Source organism: Elaeis guineensis, chromosome 5, assembly GCF_000442705.2.
Source record: "Elaeis guineensis isolate ETL-2024a chromosome 5, EG11, whole genome shotgun sequence".
NCBI classification, from domain to species: domain Eukaryota; kingdom Viridiplantae; phylum Streptophyta; class Magnoliopsida; order Arecales; family Arecaceae; genus Elaeis; species Elaeis guineensis.
The window spans coordinates 93,736,062-93,758,633 of NC_025997.2; positions in this window are offsets into that span (position 1 = coordinate 93,736,062).

Below are 22,572 nucleotides of genomic sequence, written 5' to 3' on the forward strand. Positions count from 1 at the left end.
AGATTATCATTGAAGAAAATGATCTTGACATCCATCTGTCAGATCTCAAAGTCATAGTATGCTGCTATAGCAAGTAAAATCCAGATGGACTTGAGCATAGCCACTGGTGAGAAGGTTTCATCATAGTTAATTATTTAGCTTTGACTGAAATCCTTCACCAACAACCTAGCTTTGTAGGTTTTTACTCGGCCATCTGCTCCGATCTTCTTCTTGAAGATCCACTTGCACCCTATTGGGATCACATCCTTAGGTGCATCAACCAAGGTCTGCACTTGGTTGATATACATCGAGTCCATCTCAAATTTCATGGCTTTCAGCCATCTGTCTGAGTCTCTACTCATGACAGCTTTCGAATAGGTCAGTGGATCATCATCCTGAATGATGTTGATCATATTGTCATCAAATCTCAGAGGTGCATGATGCACTCTATTTGACTTTCAGAGAGAAGGTGTGTATTGTGGATGTACCTCATTTTTAGGTACTTCTGATTGAGGATCTTCTTATGGTCCAACCACTGGTATTTCTGGATCAATTTGTAGATCATGAACTTTAGTAAGTTCAATATTCCTCCCACTACCTCCTTCTTGGATGAGTTTATTTTCTAAAAAAGTGGTGTGCCTACTAACAAACACCTTTTGTTCAGTAGGTGGTAGAAGTAGTATCCATTAGTTTTCTTAGGATACCCTACAAACCTATACTTATATGATCTAGCACTAAACTTATGTCCAAAAATATTTCTAACATAAGCAGGACAGTCCCAAGTCTTAAGATGTTTAAGATTAAGCTTCCTTCCCTTCCATATCTCATATGGTGTGCTTGCAGCAGACTTTGAAGGCATCCTGTTTAATATGTATGTGGTAGTCTCTAGGGCATTATCTCTAGAAAGATATTGGAAGATCAGTGAAGCACATTATGGATTACACCATATCCATCAAAGTGCGATTCCTCCTTTCTGCTACACCATTTAACTGAAGTGTATAAGGAGAAATTCATTTATGGAGAATACCTTTACTTTTAAGATGATCAAAAAATTTACTGGATAAGTATTCTCCTCTTCGATTAGATCAAAGAACCTCGATACCTTTTTCAGTTTGTTTCTTGATCATATATTGATACTCTTTGAACTCATCAAAAGCTTCAAATTTATATTTCATGAGATACACATATCCGAACCTTGATAAATCTTTCATAAATGTGATAAAATAAGAGTATCCTCCTCTGGCCTGAGTTATCATTGGTCCATATACATCTGTATGTACTAGGACTAACAACTCATTCGTCCTCTCTTCATATCCAGAAAATGGAGTCTTGGTCATTTTACCCATGAGACAAAATTTATAAGTTCCCAATGATTCATAATCATATGGGTCAAAGAATTTTTCTTTGTATAACTTCTTAATCCTAGACTCACTAATATGACCAAGATGACAATGTTAGAGATACATGACATTCACATCTTCTATCTTTTTTTTTTAATATTTCTTTCAATATAAAAAATATTTTCATTGAGTGCACGAATTAAAAAATTGTTATTAATATAACTACTGCCATAATATTCATTAGAAAAAAAATGGAGCATCCATTTTCCATTAGCCTTATTTCATAACCTTATTTTTATAAAAAGATATAGAAATAATATTTCTAATGATCTTTGGCACGTAATAACAGTCTTTTAATTCTAAAATTTTATCCGAAAGCAAATCAAGCATACAGATTTTTACAGCCTCTGCACTAATGGACTCTCCACTTGTGCCAGAGAGCTCGAGGTCAGCTCTTTTCAGACCTTTGTTATTCTGTAGTCATTGTAATGAATTACAAACATGCAATCCACAGATGGTATCTAATACCCAAGTATCAGTCTGAGCCACTCAATGAAAAAATAGGTTTGTATCATATACACACTTTTTGGTTCTATACTTGCATCCTGCTTCAAACTTGCAAGATTATTCTTGCAATTATACTCCTAATAACCAAATTTGCCATAAAATGAATAGATGATATCCTTAAGGACATCTTTTGCCTTCTTATTATACTGACCATCCCAAGGTCAAAAATATCTAGAACATTAGAGTTCTTCTCCGATATGAACTTAACTTGCAAGTTTCTCAACCCATCCACATAGTTGGGATCGGTCAACATATTTTTATCTATAGTGTTATGTAGTGAAAATAAAGAAGCCATAATGCAGACTTAAATCTGCATAAATAAAGAACAATAGTATAAGCAGACCACTCATATTTGACATGCATAACTAGATGAAGATTTTTAAACTAGTTATGTCTCCTACTATTTTATCGGATACCATAGCCCGCTCCTATGGTAAACGAGAAATCCTAATCTGATTTTTTAATGGGGTTGAGACCCTAATCCCTTAATGAAATCTTGAGGATATCACAACAAACCTCAATGAGTTCAAAGGTAGAAAAATCTATCCAATTGCATCTCATGCAACTCTCAATATAATCTGCTTCTAAAAATACTCATAGTCTTGTGGATATCACAACAAACTATAGTATTTTTAGTTAAGTTAGATCCTTCATTTCTATACAGTCATATCTAAAAAATACTGTCTTTATAGATATCACAACAAAGCAACATATCCAAATATGCTATAAAGCATATAACATGCATCAAGACAAACCCACATCAATCTCCATAGCAAGTCTTGTGGATATCACAATAAACCTACTATGGCTTTTGATAGGATATTGACTAGGCATGAAGGAAGGGATATGTGTTCTAAATATTGAGCTACTTTCATTTAAGATTTAAACTAATCCAATTGATCAGAAAAGTGTTAAGATTGGTGGGGATCTTCCCGTTGCTTCTTTTAAACACCAATAAAATTGGTCAGGCCAGCAACAGAACCAATTAAATAACCACCGTATTTGAAACACTCCTTAGACACTCATTGATTAATCAATTCAAGAAATAGGTCAGCTACTGATTCATAATACTACAACTTCATATAATTTTTATGAGGACTTTAATGGTCTCAAGCACATCCTAATTCAATCACAATGATGCACTATTATAGCTATATCTTAATAATCATAATAACTAATCATGGCATCTATTCATATCTCTATAATATGAAATCATAATCATTCAATATGATTATAACTAAGCATCTCAAGCATATGATGTTCTAATAACATGCATGAATACAAATATTCTTTTCATAGTTTTTCTTCTTAGGACATCACAATGACACCCCTACGCACCATAAGAGTACCCTATTGAATAGGAAGAGAGGGTCTCTGAATCCTACTTGCTTTTATGACTGAACGACCTGGTGATGAACCCAATTAGAGTACTAAGCTACTAAAAAATATTTTATACATGCATCATGCATTTTATATTTAAAAATATATCTCTAAGATATGCGAGGGTTTGGATGTTCAATCGGGTTCAACCTTTGACCCGACTTAAACCAAACCAAAACCCATGTTTGATCACAATCAAGACAATATTCTAACCTTTGATTATATAGATCAAGGTAGGCTTTGATACCACTGTTGGGTTCTGATGGTGCAGCAGAAGGGTTAGGTGTTTAAAATTTTCATTCAAAACATCCGATGCACTGAAAACCCCAATGCCCAAAAACCCTTGACTGTAATAATCAAAGTATAATACATATAAATTAGGATAAGAAGAGTACCTGTAGCACTAATCTTAATTTTCACAAGGCATCCAAGTATCCACCCTTCAATGGTGATCCACACAAAAATTGAACCAAGGACAGTGCTCTTTCTTCACCTTGCTTCAAGAGTTCTAGCCATTAGAACTCGACTAGCCTTATACCGGTCAGGTTTCTCTAAGAAACTGACTCCACCCTCTCAGAATCTCCTTTGAACTTTTGATCCTCCTTCTTTAGGACTCTCACAACCTTTGTTAGGACTAGATAAGGCTTTGTCTTAAATCCCAAAGCGTTGTTCTAAAACTAAGGTAGGTTGTAAGAAAGAAAAGAGAGCAATGGAGACAAAATTGGAAACTCTTTCTGAATTATCTCGGACACCCAATGCCCCGATCAATTTATAGCCATTAGAGGGATGCCAAAAGAGAGGGATGCACCTTATCTAGAGGTCTATCTGGTCTGATTATCAGAGATAAGAGTTCCTTCAAATAGAAGGACTCTTATCAATGATACGTCGATCAGCACCCTGCTCTGCGTGCATAACCAGAGAAGGGATATTTTCACATCCCTTCTCAAATCAAAAAAATCCTCAAAAATTTATGTGGATAGAGGATTTAATTTTGATTCTAGAACATATAATGAATAGATAAAAAATTTCACAAATGGATGTGTTCTCACATCCTTTCATGCAAAGTCTGATCACCATATGCGCAGGCATGAGGAGGAACTTATGACATCCGTTTGGCTTTCAGATAAGTCTGAAAAAATTCCATAAAAATTACCAAAAAATATCTTATCAAATGTAAAATGTTATCATAAAAAATAGTTCTATTTTGAAATAATTTGATGAGGAGAAGGACTCTCCAAATCTCAAAGAGATGCGACACTTCTGTGCACGCGTGCGAGACTTCCTTCCTTTTTCTAATTTTTCTCTATCCCAAAAATTTTAGAAAAAATACATCTCATACTTTGAGATATGAACCAGAGGATGGAGGGTGATATGGGTTACCACACATATCTTAATCCCATGCCAGAAGGACTCTTTTCTTCTGCCCATGCCAATACTTATACGCAGAACCTATTTTGCGCCAAGAGTCCTTCAGAACTTGGACTCTTTATAATTGACATTAAAATGGGATGTGGCACCCCAATTTGGGCTGATTCTAGGTGGTACAATTTGACCCAAATACTCACTAAATTGGGCTAGCTAATTAGCAAGGGATGAGACCAAATTGACCTCCAAAGGAGCAAGGATTCCACACGTGCTAGCATTATTACCGGAGTGCTGATTGAATCCAAAATTTCAATCAACCTTTTTCAAAAGGGTCCTTGGTTAATTTCTATATGTGTGTGATTTATTGAATTCTACATCTAGCTGACAGTAGATCTGGGTGCAAGTTGATCAAATTTGATTAGATTTCAATCTAATCGATTTAGGTCCAATCGAGCTAACCCGAGTTCAACAATTATAATCCTTTCTAATTGACGAATGAATTAAACTCTTTAATTCAATAAAAAATCTACAAGTCAAGATTGACGTCTAGCAACATATCATGACTACCTAAAAGATGTAATCCTTCAGTGGTAAGTTACCATACAATTCAATCCTTCGATCATCCCTGCACCCTGAATATGTTTATTAGTATGGAATCATGTCAAACTCAAACACATATTCATATCGATTCTCAATTAACCAATGATGACTTCAATGAAGAAGTATTAGAAACTCTTTCTAATCTTCTTTCTGCTTTTGGCCAAAAGACTTTTTTCAAGTCATCTAGGATTGAGAATACATAGGATGTGATCTCCTCTTACTAGGAGTGATCGATTCCATGTTGACCTACTCACAATCTCTATATACACTCCATCATATCCAGAACACCCCGTACATATCTTAATGCCATGTCTGGGTATGAACCAAAATATGAGTTTATGTGTACAAGATTCTATGATGGTTTCAGGTCTAAGGATCACTTGCACAACTCTCACTTTGAGAACTATCTTTGACATGCAAGTAAGGCTTCCATAAGATGTTCTTTTTCATCAAGTCAATTCAGTGGACTCATTTTCCAAATGAGCACCTATATCTTTATATTAGTATCCCACATAAATGGCTAGTGAGATCTACCACCCTCTCCATCAAGCATACATAGGATGTGCCAGTCTATCCGGAACATTGATCCCCGACTCAATGCTCCTACGACTAGGAATGTTTAAGATTAGGATTTTAAGATTTTAAGTCTCATTAGCATGATCCATTCATGTTTCTTAAAATCGTTATGCTAATCTTTAGGGTTCATCATAATCTTAGACATAATAAGATGCAGCTAATATGATGAATCAATACCTCAAATAATAAATGTCATTTCATGAGTTGAAAAATTATAAAGAAAAGTCCCATCGCCACACACTTGCGATTGGCTTATAGGGCACTCTTCTTTCACCAATTCATAATGATATTAATTTTCTATGGAACTACCAATATACCCTTTGCTAAAATCACATGGCCAAGAAAAATTATTTTATCCAACCAAAACTCACTTTTGCTCAATTTAGCATATAATTGTTTCTCTTGAAGCATCTATAAAACAATCCTCAAATGTTCTTTATGCTCTGCTACATCTCTAGAGTATATCAGTATATCATCAATAAAAATAACTACAAATCTATTTAAATACTGTTGAAATATCTGATTCATTAAACCCATAAAAGCTGTCGGGGTATTTGTTAAATCAAATGGCATTACTAAAAATTTATAATGGCCATACCTGATCTGAAAGGTTATTATTGATACATCTTTTTTGATTTTAAGCTGATAGTACCCTGATCTGAGATCTATTTTTGAAAATACTTTAGCCCCTTGAAGTTGATCAAATAGATCATCTATACGTGGTAGTGAAAAATTATTTTGGATGGTTACCTTATTAAGCTGTCGATAATCAATACATAACCTCATGGTACCATCTTTCTTCACAAATAATATTGGAGCTCCCCAAGATGAAATACTCAGCTTGATAAACCCCTTATCCAGCAACTCTTACAACTGTGTTTTGAGTTCTCTTAATTCTACTAGAGCCATTCTATAGGGTGCTCTAGATATTGGTCTAGTTCTTCAAATCAAATCAATGCCAAACTCAATCTCCCTATCTGGTGGCAACCTTGAAAGTTCTTCTAGAAAGACACCTGAAAACTCACAAACCATTGGGATGCTTGCTAAATTTGGCTTGCTTGCTTTTGTATTGATTATACATGCTAGATAGGCTTCGCATCCTTTTTTGAGTAGCTTACTAGCTATCAAAGTTGAAATCACATAGGAAGGAAGTACATGGCATTCACATGAGAAGCATACCTCTTTGCCATTTGGGGTTTGAAAAACTACTTCCTTTCTAAAACAATCAACCTTCACTCGATGTGCAGACAATCAATCCATGCCTAAAATAGCATCAAACTCATGCATGTCTAGGAGAATCAAATCTACTGCTAGCTCATGCTCACCTACCTATACTAAACAACCCTTGTATACCTGATCTATAGCAAATGGCTTTCCCACTAGCATAGATGCCAGCAGACTATAGTCTAATTGACTCAAACTCTTATTGGCATGCATGAAAAATACATGTGATAGATATGAATGCGTGGACTCAGGGTCAATCAATATATATGCATCATGATCAAATATGGACAACGTACCTATCACCACATCAAGGATACCCTGTGCCTCCTATTTGGTCATGGCAAACACCCTTGCTTTAGCTCTCGACCTACCTGATATAGCATTTTGTCTACTAATTCTATTCCCCACTTGATTTGCTTGTGCATTAGTTATATGGCTACCACCTTTAGTTTGGAATCCCCGTGGAGCATTTGGCCTTGATGAAAGACCACTAGCTTGAGCATTTCTAGGGCAATACTTCCTCTGTTGCCCCATTTGTCTGCACTCATAACACCCTTTGAATCCTCTTTTACATTATCCAAAATGAAACTTCTCACAGTTAACACACTGAGGTCCTTGGCCTGGTGAAATAGCAACTCGATTGGTGCCCCTATTAGAGCTGCCCTGATTTTTCTCCATCTTCCTATCACCCTACTTCCAGTGGATTGTGGCACAAATCTCCATTTTATCCTTTACTACTCTGGATTGGTAAAAGCAAAAGATCCCATACCCGAGTCCACTGACATTCTAAAACCCTGACTGGGTTGCCTAAAAATATTAACTTTCTTTGATGGCTGACTTCCCCTTGCACCCATGGAGAAACCTGCGCACTTCTCTTTCCCTTTTCCTACCTCCAGCTATAGAATTCCTTCTCAATCTCTTCCACCCTGATGGCTCCTGCAATCAACTCTGCAAAACTACTATAATTGTGCATCCTTGTTTTTGCCTTGATCTCAAGGCATAGTCCATCTTGAAACATTTGATATTTTTTTTTCTCATCTACTATGAATGCTGGAGCAAAATGAGATAGTTCAATAAGTTTGGCTTCATAATCAACTACTGTCATCTTTTCTTGTGTCAAACTGAGAAATTTCTTTCTCTTCTGATCCTGATATATAACTGAGTAATGCTGCTGATAAAATTTTCTTCTAAAATCACTCCAAAAAATAACAGCACCTCGTGGTTGCCTGTCGACATAGGATGTCCACCAGTGTCGAGCTTGACCTTCTAATAGAAAAGTAGCAATGCTCAACTTCTGCTCATCCGTACTTTTCATCAATGCAAATGTTCTTTCTATCTTCTAAATCCAATTCTCTACTTGTATCGGATATATAGTGCCCAAAAATTCTATTGCCTCCAATTTTCTAGCCCTTTCATAATTTTCTTCTCTGTTTATATTTTGAGATTGAAAAGTAAGAGCAGAAGTTGTAGTAGCAGTGACAGCCTGAGTGATTACTCCTATCAATTCTTGTAATCCAAAAATTGGTGCCTGTGTCTGTGCTAGAGGTACTGATACTAGTGTAATGAATAGAGAGTCATGCATATGATCATGCAACTGTGAATCCTCCACCTCCACCCTTAAGGCAGAAGATGAGGCACTAGATGATGTCCTATGAGGTTGGCTATCCCTATCAACTCCCCTCGATCTACCCTAACCTCAGCCTTTACCCCTACTTGGGGCTCGTCCTCTGCCTCTATCTCCCACTGGTGGTTCTCCACCAAGTCTTGATTTTTTCTGAATCATCCTCGTACAAAATATAATTGAAACAATCAAATTCACTGACACAAAAATGATTTAATGACAACTAGACATTGAAACACAAAAGTATACTCTAATCCTTCAAATTGTTCTTAAGAATGATTTTGTAGATGGAAAACACCATTAAGATAGAATTGAAATCAATTAAGAACACCTTAAGCAAGTTAGACATGAATCAAAAACAAATTCCATATAAAAAGATCATTTGAAGAATTGGAGTCGGCTCGAGATGGAATAGAGTCGGCTTCGGCATGTTTTGAAAGATGGCACACAAGTTTGACATGGCGTCGAGTCGGCTCGAACTTCAATTGAGTTGGCTCGAACTCAAGTCGAGTTGGCTCTCTCAGAGAAATAAAAAGCCAATTTCTGCAGCTTGAGACTCGAGTCAGCTTGAAAAATTTTGGAGTCGGCTCGAAAAGGAAATGAGTCAACTTCAACAAAAATTGAGTTGGCTTGAACCCTAAGGACCAAAATAACAACAACAAAAAAAATCATGTTTCTGCCATAGAGAATCCTATTGACTCTTCAATCTGCTGAGTCGACTTGAAGACCACTTATCCCCTTTTAAAGTTAATTTGCTAAGCAACACTATTAGCAACTAATTATGCTATGCTATACCCATGCAATCTACAACTTTTGCCCTGATACCAACAAATGTCACACCCCACTCCTTTAACCAAGCAAAGGTATAACAGTTGAGCAGAATCTTACCAGTACCTTATACCGTAGTTCATAAGCCACTAGTACACTCTATTCATCTACCATATCCTGCCGTAGTTCAAATCAAATATAAATCACATATCAACTCAACATAATACCAAAACAACTTTAAACTTTCATTCATTATGTCATAACTTTATACATATGACTTTAAAATATAATATATCAACATCTTTTTGATTTAAATAACCCAAAATATACAATATATCTCTCAAAATGCTCTCCTCACTAGCAAATATAACCAAAATGTATCTCTCTCCAGCTGACATGATCAAAATGCTCCCCACTTTGGTTGACATGACCAACCTCGCTAAGATGTATGCTGATGTAGATATTAATACCTTACTTCTCTGCCTAGCTATAATGCTTCAAATCTGCAACAAAAGATGTGAGGGAGAATGAGACCTAAATCCTAGTGAATGGACAAACCATCTAACAATGAAGAAATAAAAAAGTTTAGCTGCGATACTCATGATAACATAACATACCATACACTATCGATACAGTTTCAAAATATGCTATATGTTAAATAAGAATAAAATCATGTAAAAGATCATTTTAAACCAAGAAAACCTACTGACGACTGTCGATTGCACCACAGTACACCCCTACCATAGATAATTGATACGGAGCATCTGATACTGCTGAGCCCCACTGGGCATGCAGCTTTACTAAGGAGGTGCCGGCTATTTTCTGCTGTCTTACAAGCTGATGCAATAGCACACCCCATAGGTTGATTACTCCTATGGGTAGCCTACTAAAAAATATGCTGGATAAATTCTCAAAAGCTGACAAGCTGATTTAAAATATTTTCAAGCCAAAAATGCTATGCTGTCCAAATTGGTTACACATATACATACATATTCTAGAACAACCTATCAATAGAAAATTATTTCTTATTTTTTTTCTTGCATACACATACATAAGCTGTAGAGCAATAGATATCTAACTTTCTTTCAAAGTAAATCCTTTCATAGTAAAATACAGTGAGAAAATACCAAAGTTAGATAGAAAATCACTTACCTCTTGCTAGCTATTGCACCTCCTTGGTGCTTTACTCTCCCAAAATAGTCCTTGAGTCTTCTTCCACTCCAATAAAAATTTGGTACACACTAACAATGAAAAAATAATATCCTATAAGCCAATTGCATATGGGATGCGATAGAATGTTTATTGTAATTTATCTTCTAGACTCATGTAATTGATATTTATATTATTAATAAAATAGATATTTTTGATTCATTATATGCTGCATCTTATTGTTCTTAAGATTATAATGAACCCCATAGGTCTGGACAATGGTTTTAGGATCATGATGAGATCACGCCAGTGAGACCTAAATCTTTGATAGTCCTGATCTAAAATATTCCTAGTCATTGGTACATTGAGTCGGAGATCAATGATACCGATAAGATTGGCATATCTTATGTATGCTCAGAAATAAGGGTGGTTGATCTCATAACCACTTATCGGTATCATTGATCCTTGTGTGGGGTGTTCTGGATATGATGAAGAGTTCATGGAGATTGTGAGTGATCAATAAGAGATCAGTCACTCCTAATAAGGGGAGCAAATATCCTATGTGATCTCATAGATCGTTAATTCAGAAGTCTTTGGTCAAAGCAGGATGATAATTAGAAAAAAAATTTTAATGGATCATCAACTGAATCATCATCTTTAGATTGAGATACATAAAGATAAGTGATTGAGTTTGACATATTTTCATACCCACAGCTCATCTGAGATGTTGTTTGACTAAAAGATTGAATTACATGGTAACTTACTATTGAAGGATATTTTGATAATCTTTCATCAAAATTTTAAATCTTTTAGATAGTCATGACACATTGCTAGACATTAATCTTGACTTGTGGATTCATCAAAATTAAAAGTATTTAATTTTAAAATTAATTTGAAAGAGTCCAAGTTGATTGAAACTCTTCGGGTGACCTAATCTCATCGGATTAGGGTTACTACTTGAAAGTCTTGGTCCATTGCTGGCTAGATTTGAAACCCAATAGGTCACACACTTTGAGATTTAGCCTTGGTCTGATTTAATTAGAGTTTAATATAAATTCTATGGGTTAATTAGATATGCTAGCACATTGTATTAACCCAAGTTCCTAAATTGGTTTAGATCAAAGTGTTTGAGCTAACCTAGACCAGTTGCCTTTGATTTAATGGGAATGGGTCAATTTTGATTGGATCCTTATCCAACATGAAACAATTTCAAGTGGAGAGGGACTCCTCTATGCCCACTAGAAGCCACACCAAAAATAAATACTGCCCCATCTCTTTTTAGTGTGTGAAGTTGGAGAGTCCTTCATGAAGGCTCTTAACTAATACGCGTTGCCTTAAATTCTCAACCAGATGTCCATTGATTTGTTGCCAAAATTAAGTGGAATTTTTGTGGAATGTAGAAGAGGAAGAGTCCCTCTATTGCAAGTATCTCATGCACCAAAAATTCCACACGGTGAATTTATTCACCACATGAGAAGTTGGAGCGCCAAAGGTTGGCGCCCCTTCATCCCATGACACATCTCTTGGTCCCTTATTTATATGGGACATCTCATATGCCTTGCTACTATGATTTTGGATTGAAACCAGAGAGGAGGGACGTGGAAATCATTGGAAAAATTTTAGAAAAAATCTAAGAAAAAGATGAGAAAATTGAGTGGCAAAAGTTGCAAGAAGAGTAGTGAGATTTTTAGCAAGTGTTGCTTGTGTGCCTTTGTGTTTGGTTTTTTCATATGTTGGAGCCAAAAATCAAATTCTAAGTTGTAAGGAATCTAAAGAGTTTCTTCTTGGTGTCATTTTGGTGGCAAGTTTAGAAGCAACTAGGCTTTGGTGCGATCATACCATGAGTTCGAAGCTGGCAGTGTTCTTGAGAAGACAAGGCTGTGGTAGCGCACCGATTAGGAAGGACCTTGGCCAACTTCTATGTGGATCACTATTGGAGTACTTCTACTTTAAAGTCTCCTAGAGAACACCAACATGATACTTCATCCTTTTTGGTGAAAGTAAAAATTCTATTTTTTTTGCATGCTTATTTTTCTTTTATCGATATCGGGAAGGTGATTCTAGGGTTTGGATTCTGGCTCGATAGTTTTATTTGATAAAGCTATTGATTTTTATGTTTTTAAAATTTTAAAAATTATTTTTCACTACATGGTCAGAACCCAACTATGGTATCAAAGCCACCCTTGTCTGATTTGATCAAACAAGTGCAAAATTATTGCATAGAATTGTTATTGATCATATATCCTGCCAAAAATGTTGTATTGTTTTTAGCATCGATCTTTAAACTCAAAAAATATTTTTATCTTTAAATGTACCATAATGTTAAATTTTAATTATTAAAATTATAAATTTATGATAATTTAAAATTTTTATTATCATGGTAGCTGTTAGGATCGTAGCCCCTAACTAACTTTCCAAAAGACAAATGCCCATTGGGAGGCGGGGTTTATTAGCCTTTTATCCATGGGGCACAGGGGCTTCACACCTGAGTTGACCCACATCAAGCTAGATCACCCTCGATCAACAGGCTAGGTGGTTAGACCCATTTAATCTTACCAACCAAGTACCAGTCGACCCTCCTTATCAACTCCTATAATTGTTGTTAATATATCAGCCACCTTCAGCTACCAACCCTAGCCTGAGTCTCATCGAACCCCCTCACTATCATCCACTTTTAGAGTCTCACTGAGTCCTCTTCGACTACCTCATCGAATCCCTTCGGCTACCATCCTCTCTCAGAGTCTCACCGAGTCCTCTTCGGCTACCAACCTCTCCCTGGGTCTCACCAAATATGCACCTTGCACAATAATTCCTCTCCCCAGTGATATATATATATATTTTCACACTCTGGGGGCCTGTCGAGTTTTGAACCTGCAACCTCACTCTGATACCACATGTTAGGACCATAGCCCCTAACCAACTTTTCAAAAGACAAATGCCCATTGGGAGATTGGGTTTATTAGCCTTTTATCCATTAGGCACAGGGGCTTCACACCTGAGTTGACCCACATCAAGCTAGATCATTCTCAATCAGTAGGCTAGGTGGTTAGACCCATTTAATCTTACCAACCAGGCACCATTCGATCCTCCTTATCGACTCTCATAATTGTTGTCAATACATCAGCCACCTTCGGTGACCAACCCCAGCCTGAGTCTCATTGAACCCCCTCGGCTACCATTCTCTTTTAGAGTCTCACCAAGTTCTCTTCGACTACCTCACTGAATCCTCTCGACTACCATTCTCTACCAAAGTCTCACTGAGTTCTCTTCGGCTATCAACCTCTCCCTGGGTCTCACCAAATGTGTGCTGGAATCTTGCACAATAGTAGCATGATGCTTAAATTGATGTATGGTTGAGGGTGTCATGCATGCCTAATAAGATTGGGGTTTGCTATTTCACTTGAATAAGCTTGTCATATGTTATGACTTCAATTGCACCCTTGTTTGATTTTTGACATGATAATATGATTGTTATTATGAATTATAGAAGCATGTCAAATTGTATAATTTGTAATGTACATTTTATGTAGTTGTAGTTAGGATGGGCCGAGTCAAGTTCAAAATTTTTCTTAAAAATTATATTAAGTTGTAATGGCGGAATTCACTTTTAATCAAAAGTCAAATTCTTTAAGATCAATTGGTGTCGAGGAAAATATGATTGGTGGTTTCTAATTAGGTTCATATGCTGGTCTGACCAACTCTATTGGTGTCTAAGAAAAGCTACGGGAGACCTCCCACCTACTGACCTGGCTAATTTGATCTTGCTAAATTTCGGACTTAGATTGATTAGTGATGTAGACACTACAAAGGCCTTCCTTCAAACTTGATCGATAGAGTATGTCAAGATCTTAGTGAGCTTGTTGTGCTATCCACAAGGCTTACTATAGAAATTGATATAATATTAACCAAGTACATTTTGATGCTTATAGCATATTTTGAATAGTATTGCTTTATTGTGCTATTCACAAGGGCAGCATTATTTAGGTATGACCATATGGGATTGAAGGATCAACTTAACTAGAACACTATAGTTTGTTATGCAATCCACAAGACTATATATGATCTAGAGGTCAGAGAGAAAAATATTGAGAATTGTAGAGGTACAATTGGTAAAGAGTTACCTACTCTTGAACTCAAGAATACTTATTGTACTATCCACAAGGTATTTGTGGGAAATAGAGATCTCAATCCCACTAAAAAATATTAGTATGTTTCTCGATTTTCATATTTGAGGGCTATGAAGTTTGATAAAATAGTAAGAGACACAATTAGATAAAAATTTTAGTCTAGTTGTGAATGTCATCATAAATCATCTGCTTATATTGTGTTCTTATTATTGTAGATTAACTACACATATGGCATCCTCACTTTCACTTAGAGGTATCCTAGATGCAAACAAGTTGACCGGACCTAACTATGTTGACTAGTTACGGAACTTGAGAGTTATTCTCACTCAAAAAAAAGTTTTCTATATTTTGGATACACCTGCAATAGATTCGCTTGGAAAAAATACTTTCGAGGAAGAAAGGGCCACATACAAGATGTGAAAAGATGATAGTATGACTGTCAAATATATCATGCTTGCCTCGATGAGCAATGAGGTCCCAAGGCAGCATGAGGACATGGATGTTCCCTCTATACTCCTTAATCTTAAAAAGTTATATGGGGAACAAAGTCGAATTACTCAATATGAGATATCAAAGGCATGAATTTAAGGCATGAATTTATATAACTAACTCATAAACAGCTTCTGACCATAGGATCATCACGAGAATGGTGATCGATCTGGAAGGTGTGGTGAATTTCAGTGCAGGAGTAAAACGATAATTTTAAAACTTTTTCAAAATTATAATTTTACAGTGGAAAATATTAATTAATCTAATTAATTAACATGTGTTTACCCTATACTAGGATCTAAATATGATATATAGCATGTATTTAAATTTGAATTTCAAACTTCTACAATAAATAATTTACTGTTTGTGTTCAGAACATATTACCTTCGTGTAGGTAGTCGATCACTGCAATCTGATCACCATCTGGAAGGTCTGATCATTGTAACGCAGTCACACAGTGTGTCTGGCCTCTGCGGATTATCCACACGAAGCTTTCGATCTGATTGGCTTCTCACGAATGCTAGTTCATTGTAGAGTCCTTTCGACGGCCGATGTTGATCGAACTTCTTCGATTGATGTCTGCCAACTCCTCGAATGCTCTAGATCATCAACAAAGTATTGGGAAATATGTCCCAAAAAGCCAATCATCAAGCTGCTGATGGTTGAGCAACCAAGTATTGTAATTGATTTGTTAATAAATAAAATATATTTGGCATCTTCATCATAAGCTTTCATCTTCTAATGAACTCCGTTGTTATGATGAAGTCCTTAGGACTATTTAAGTTCGATAAAGAGAGGATTTATCGATTAATCTTTAAAACTATTCATGACCAAATGATAAGCTGTTAATAAGGATGACAGCTTCTATCGAGCATAGGTCGCTGTAGGCCATATGGGTTGGTTGTTCTCTTAACCAAGGAGTGTGGAGACACTGGTATGGCATACAGGTGAGATGTAAGGGTACATCGTCATTGAACATGACCAACTCCAGAGTATTCTGCTGTCGAGAATGTCTCTGATGGAATATAGATATAAGTATCCCTTAGACTTGAGATCGCCTCAGTGACTTGCAAGCAACTCACTGTGCTTTGGTACTGGACTAACTAAATTTCTAATTCAAGAATGGAAGGCTTCTGGGCACAGTCAAGTACTTGTGAAGTCAGAGTGTGATCGAGATGGGATTGACCACTCCAAGAGTTGGAGAAGAATGAGTCGCTGTATTTCAATTTAGCAAAACCTTGGCCAGGGTAATCCATCAGATGGATTTGATATTTTGAAATACAATGTGGACAACCTGATCAGAGTTGACAGTTGAACTCTGGGGTGTCCTATGATCATTTTGATCAAGGGGATGAATTATATGAAAACTATATCCGCATGGGTTCTAAGGATGTTGTTCTATACATTCGACCTATCCGGTCGTCGGGTACCATTGCTAGATGGTCACTTCGATTGGTACAAAAATTTATTCCTGTGCTACCGGCTTAGGTTCAGACCTATGAGGTCACACACATTAGAGTTCATGATCCAATTGGATGGTTGATCAATGATTAAGAATCGTTCTAGGGTTAAAAGATCAATACGATTGACATTTAACCTAATGCAAGTATTGCAGGAGGATCGATTAGCAATTCGATTGCTAATTGGCTTAATTTGATGAAGTCAATGGGCTGAGATTAAGTTTAATTAAATATGATTTAATTAGATTTGGTTTGGACTTGATTGGATCAAGTCCAATTGGTTTATTGGATAAGCCAAGTGCAAGGAAAAACTAGTCCTAGTTCAACTAGGACTTGGGTCAATCTAATTTCTAATTTGATTAGAAGATTAAATCAGATTTAAATCTAATTTAATCTGATAAAATTAGATTCTTAATTAGGTTAAGATCTATTTTAATTAGGTTGATCTAATTTTGATTTGATTTGGTTTGGAAAATCAAATTAAAACAAGTCATAAGATAGAATCCTAGTAAGACTAGGATTCCACCTTGCGCCACATAAGCCTTCCCCACGCCCTCTCTCTTATTCAACGCCAATCTTCACTTATTTTGTGCAACAAAAGCCCTCTCCCAGGTCTCTCCCATGTTCACAAAAGGTCTCCTCTCTTCTTTCTTACATGGAAGGTGGTTTGGATCAAATCAAAATGGAATAAGTTTGGATTTCGAATTCTATGAGATAGAGTTTTAGAAATCCAAAACTCTTTCAATTTTGCACCGAATTTATCCAAATTTTTTTTAAAATTTTTATGACTTTTAGGGTATACATTTTGCACCCTTTTCTAGTAATCCATGTATAAAAATAAGGAGGAGGTGCTCAAGAGTTGGGCGCCCCTTAACTTGCCATGTTTGGATAAGCCTTGACTAGGTATTTGACCTAGACAAGGACTCTATCATATCTCTCTGTATAAAATGAGTTTATTTATAAAATTTTAGGAGAAGACATAGATTTGAGAGGTCTTTGTTCCATCCAAAAATCAAAGAGAAATACCTTTAGATCGTGGATATATAAAAGATACAAGTTAGGGTGTCTAGAGAGAAAAATGTGAAGAAGAAGAGGGTCTTCTTCTAGGTTTTTTGTTTTCATATCTTTCCTCCCTCCATCTTGAGTTTCCTGAGAGAGTCTCAGATCTGAAACTCCTCCTTTTACTTTCCATCTTTGGAAGAGTCCAAATCAAGAAGAAGGAGTCACCTGATTAACCATCAAAGAAGGATCAGTGCAGTACTAGCATACTGTGCTGATTTCCTGAAGCAGGACTTCTGATCGAGATTCGTGGGCTCGTGTGGATGACTCCTAGAGGCTGGATGTGTGTACAGCTTGCAACATCATCCTTAAGCCCGGATCAGCGAGGTTAGAGCATCTAACTTGCAAGGTAATAGATCTGATCTATTGTTTAATACATACATTAGATGTGGTATAGAAATATGTTGATATGATCAACATGTAGTTCATGCTATATTTATATATTTTAATTTTTGATTTAATACTATGTAATAATCATATAATAGGATCTTAGATCTAGAGATTCTCTGATTTTAGAAAATAAATTTTGATTTATTTTAGTCTTCCACTGTATGATCTTGAAAAAGTTTCAAGATCTAACCCTGAAATTCTAGATCTGGTTCCTACACAAAGATGATAGAGAGGTTGATGAAGCTCTTCCTGAAGTTTGGTGAGCTCACGACACTCATAGCTCACCTTCTCACTTCTCGAACTCCAGGCAAAAACCCTAGGTTACTCACTGAAAACCTTGCGCCCACTCTTGTTTATTTTCTTTCTTTTTCTCTCGAAAGTTTTTGAACTTTCTACTCATGCACAAGGCTTCCTCATGCCCACTATTCTCTCTCAAAAAATTTCTACGCACGCCCCACCTCCCTTTCTCTTTTAAAATAGTGCAAGATATGTCTTATCCACGTGAAAGGATAAAGATAAGTGGTTGCACACTTGAATTCAAATCGAATTTGAATTCAAATGCAAATCAACTCATCCTTATCCACTCTGGGCATGAGAAGAGAGGAGGTGTGGCTTCTTTGTGTGTGGAGAGTTTACATGAGAAACTCTTTCTCGTGTAAAGCAAGGGGCGCACAAGATAAGGTGGGTGGCGCATGGATTAGTTGGTTGCCTATTCAAATTCAAACATCCTTTGAATTTGAATGGCCAACTAACTTATTTTTATCCAGATGATTGGTGCACAAGGGTGGGCATGGGATGCCTTCTGTGTGGGGAGAATTCATGAGAAGTTGCTTCTCATGAATTCAAATAGGCGTAGAGAAGTGAGGTGGCGCAGGGAGTTGAATTCAAAAGGTGGTTTGATCATAATTGAACCAACCTAATCAAAATAGGTTAAGCACAATTAGACTAAGTTAAACCCAACTTAATTAGGCTTATTTAGGCTCAATAAAATCTTAATCAAATCAAGAATTGACTAAGCCCAACCCCTGATCAGATCAGGAACCAAAACACCTTAGCGATTAGGTCAACACTTAACCTAATCAGGTCAAACCCAATTGAATCCAATTCAATTGGACTTGATCCAAAAATAATTACTCAATCAAATTGAGTTAATTAGTGATCAAATCACTAATTAAACCTCTCATAAATACTGAGTCCAAATCTGATGGGCAATCGGGCATCAGAATTCATCGATATGAAACCTTGATCGAAAAGTTCCAAATCAGTGGAACTTTTGACCCCAGTACCCAAAATATGTGGAACTCATGATCAGAGAATCCTGATTCTCGATCACAGAATCCCAGACACTTAGGACTCTTCACCAGCCATCAGATTAGATAGGAACTGTTGGAGCACGATTTCGGCTCCTCCCACAGACCTTGGGTGCAGTGGAACCAGCAACGAACAAATCTGGAGACTTCTGGACTCGATCGAAGGCCCTTGATGAAATCAGCCTGGTTGCTGTCTTCTTCGTCAACCTTTCGTTCCAGATGTAGAATACCTCTAAGATCACCTCTAAAAATTTAAGATCTGGTACCCAACCAGATCAGGCCTGGACCGAGGTCTTCTAATTCATAGATCTTGAATCGGAGCATTCTAGATAAGGAAGAAGATAGATAGAACTAGACCTTGCAGATCTGTCCTACTGCAGCCTTTCCTGTAGATCTGTTAATGGAGATCTCACCCGCATCTCAAATGGCCCCAGATCAACTCCAGATCTGAGAGAAACTTGTACCAACCTCGTAGCAAGAGATTTCAAGTCCTGGACCTGATGTTTGGGTAGCTGCAAGAGAGGGAGAGACAATATGGTTGGCAGGATAAAGGGGGAGGGGCTAGCGCCTCCCCTACTTTTCCTGCTTTCTATGGACCTGGCGGCAAGAAACCCTAGGGTTTCTTGCTCCTGGGGCATGGAGAATAGCTGGAGAGAGAGGGAGAAGAGAGAGAGAGAGACTTGGGAGAAAGAGTTCTTGTATTTCTTGGCTTAATCAAACCTATACAGTGCATGTATATATAAACACAGGGTCAAGTGATCCAAACCCAAAACTCCCTTGACCAACTCTATGGGAGATTAGGTTAACCCAAGCCCATGTACACCCATGACTCGACCTAATCTCACCTATCCTGGGCCCAGACCTGGCCCATAAAGAGTTGTTCCCTTGAGGCCCACATAACCTAGACCTCAAGAACCCGAAAGGCCCACAGCCTTTCAACCTAGGGTCCAACTAGCCCTAGAGCCTCCATGAAGCCCTCATGAATGATGGACCTTGGCCTTAGCCTTGGTCCCCTGGGCCTTGGGCACACCACCTAGATCACAACAATCTCCACCTTGGTGTCCCAAGGCCTCAACCAGCTCCACTCTGTCCATCAGCCAAATCAGCTCAACACATCTCTGAAAGCTGTCCCGTGGAAGTACCTTCGTAAGTGCATTAGCTGGGTTCTCCTTGGTGTGTACTTTTACCAGCTCCACCTCGCCATCCTCCACAAGCTCCCGGATCCGATGATACCGAATATTGATGTGCTTTGTCCTTGCATGATAGACTGAGTTCTGTGCTAATAGAAGTGCACTCTGGCTATCACAGTGCACTCTAATGGCCTCCTGAGTGAGGCCCATCTCCGTCAACAAACCCTTCAGCCAAATTGCCTCCTTAGCTGCTTCTGTCAGCCCGATGTACTCCACCTCTGTAGTGGATAGGGTTGTGATAGGCTGCAGACTCGATCTCCAAGAAATAGGACCTCCATACAGGCTAAAGATGAAGCCTGTCGTAGACCTCCGGGTATCCACATCTCCACCAAAGTCTGCATCTACATAACCGCCAATCAGCCCCTGAGCCTCCCTGGACGTGTCAGAGTATCCCACTGCACCTCCTCGCTGTCCGTAGCAGATGCCAACTCCAACTGAACCCGTCAGGTATCTGAATATCCACTTCAGAGCTCTCCAGTGCTCCCTGCCAGGCTGCGCCATGAACCTGCTAACCTGACTCACTGCATGAGCGATGTCTGGCCTACAACAGACCATCACATACATCAAGCTCCCAACTCCTGAAGCATAAGGGACCGTCTCCATCTCCTGAGCCTCCACCTCAGTCTGTGGCGCCATGGTCTTCGAGAGTCTGAAGTGACCGACAAGTGGCAGCTCCGCCGGCTTTGCTCCCTTCATCCTGAACCTCTCTAAGACCTTCTGTATGTAGTCCCCCTGAGATAGATGCAGCACCCTCCAGGCTCAGTCTCTGAAAATCTCCATGCCTAGGATCTTCCTTGCAGGGCCCAAATCCTTCATCTCAAACTCCCAAGATAAGGATGCCTTCAGATCCTGCACAACCTTTCTACTCTTGCATGCTATAAGCATGTCATCCACATACAAGAGTAGGAACACCCTAGAACCATCCTCAAGAGACTGAACATAAACACAGGGATCAAACTCGCACCAGAAAAGTCCAATGCTGTGCACATAAGAGTCGAACCGCTTGTACCATTGCCTCGACAACTGCTTCAGCCCGTACAGCGACTTCTGCAATAAACAAACCTTTCCCTCTGATCCTGGATCCCTGAAATCGGGTGGCTGCTCCATGTAAATCGTCTCCTCCAAATGCCCATGGAGGAACGCCATCTTGACATCCATCTGCTCCAGCTCTAAATCCTGAGCTGCTACAATGCTCAGCAACACTCTGATGGAAGTATATCTGACGACGGGAGAGAAGACCTCGCTGAAGTCGATGCCTTCCTTCTGGGAGTATCCCTTGGCCACTAATCTCATCTTGAATCTGATACCTCCCTGCTCTGAAGGCCCTTCCTTACGACTGTAGACCCATTTGCAGCCAATGGGCCTCTTCCCCTGTGGCAACTACACCAATCACCACGTCTGGTTCTGGTGGAGAGACTGCATCTCCTTGGACATCGCCTGGACCCATCGCTCTCTGTCCTGGCTCTCAATAGCCTCCTGATACGTATATGGGTCTCCATTCACTGTCACCAGAGCATATGATAGCGTCTCCTCGAAGCCATATCAGTCCGATTGCCTGATGGTCCTCTTGGGCTTGTGTAGGGCAACATCGATATCAGTCTTCGGTCCAGCTCGCTCCTGCTGGACCTCTCCATCTCGATCATCCGTCCGAGTCCTCTCCACTTGTGGAGACACCTTAGGTAGGTTCTCCATCTGAATGTCATGTCCTCTCGTAGTACCTGCAAGAGGCAAAATCAAAGAGGTAAGCTGTCCAGCAGCGCCCTGCTGGACCTCCTCCTGCTCCTGCTGCTCCTCCATGCCTGCTCGCCTCCGTAGGACTGACTCCTCATCAAAAGTCACATCCCGACTAATGATGACCTTCTTTTCCAAGGGATCCCATAGCTTGCATCCCTTAACTCCTCGCGGATAGCCTAGAAACACCATCTTGCGTGATCTGGCGTCTAGCTTGCTCCGCTCACCAGCTCCAATGTGCACATAG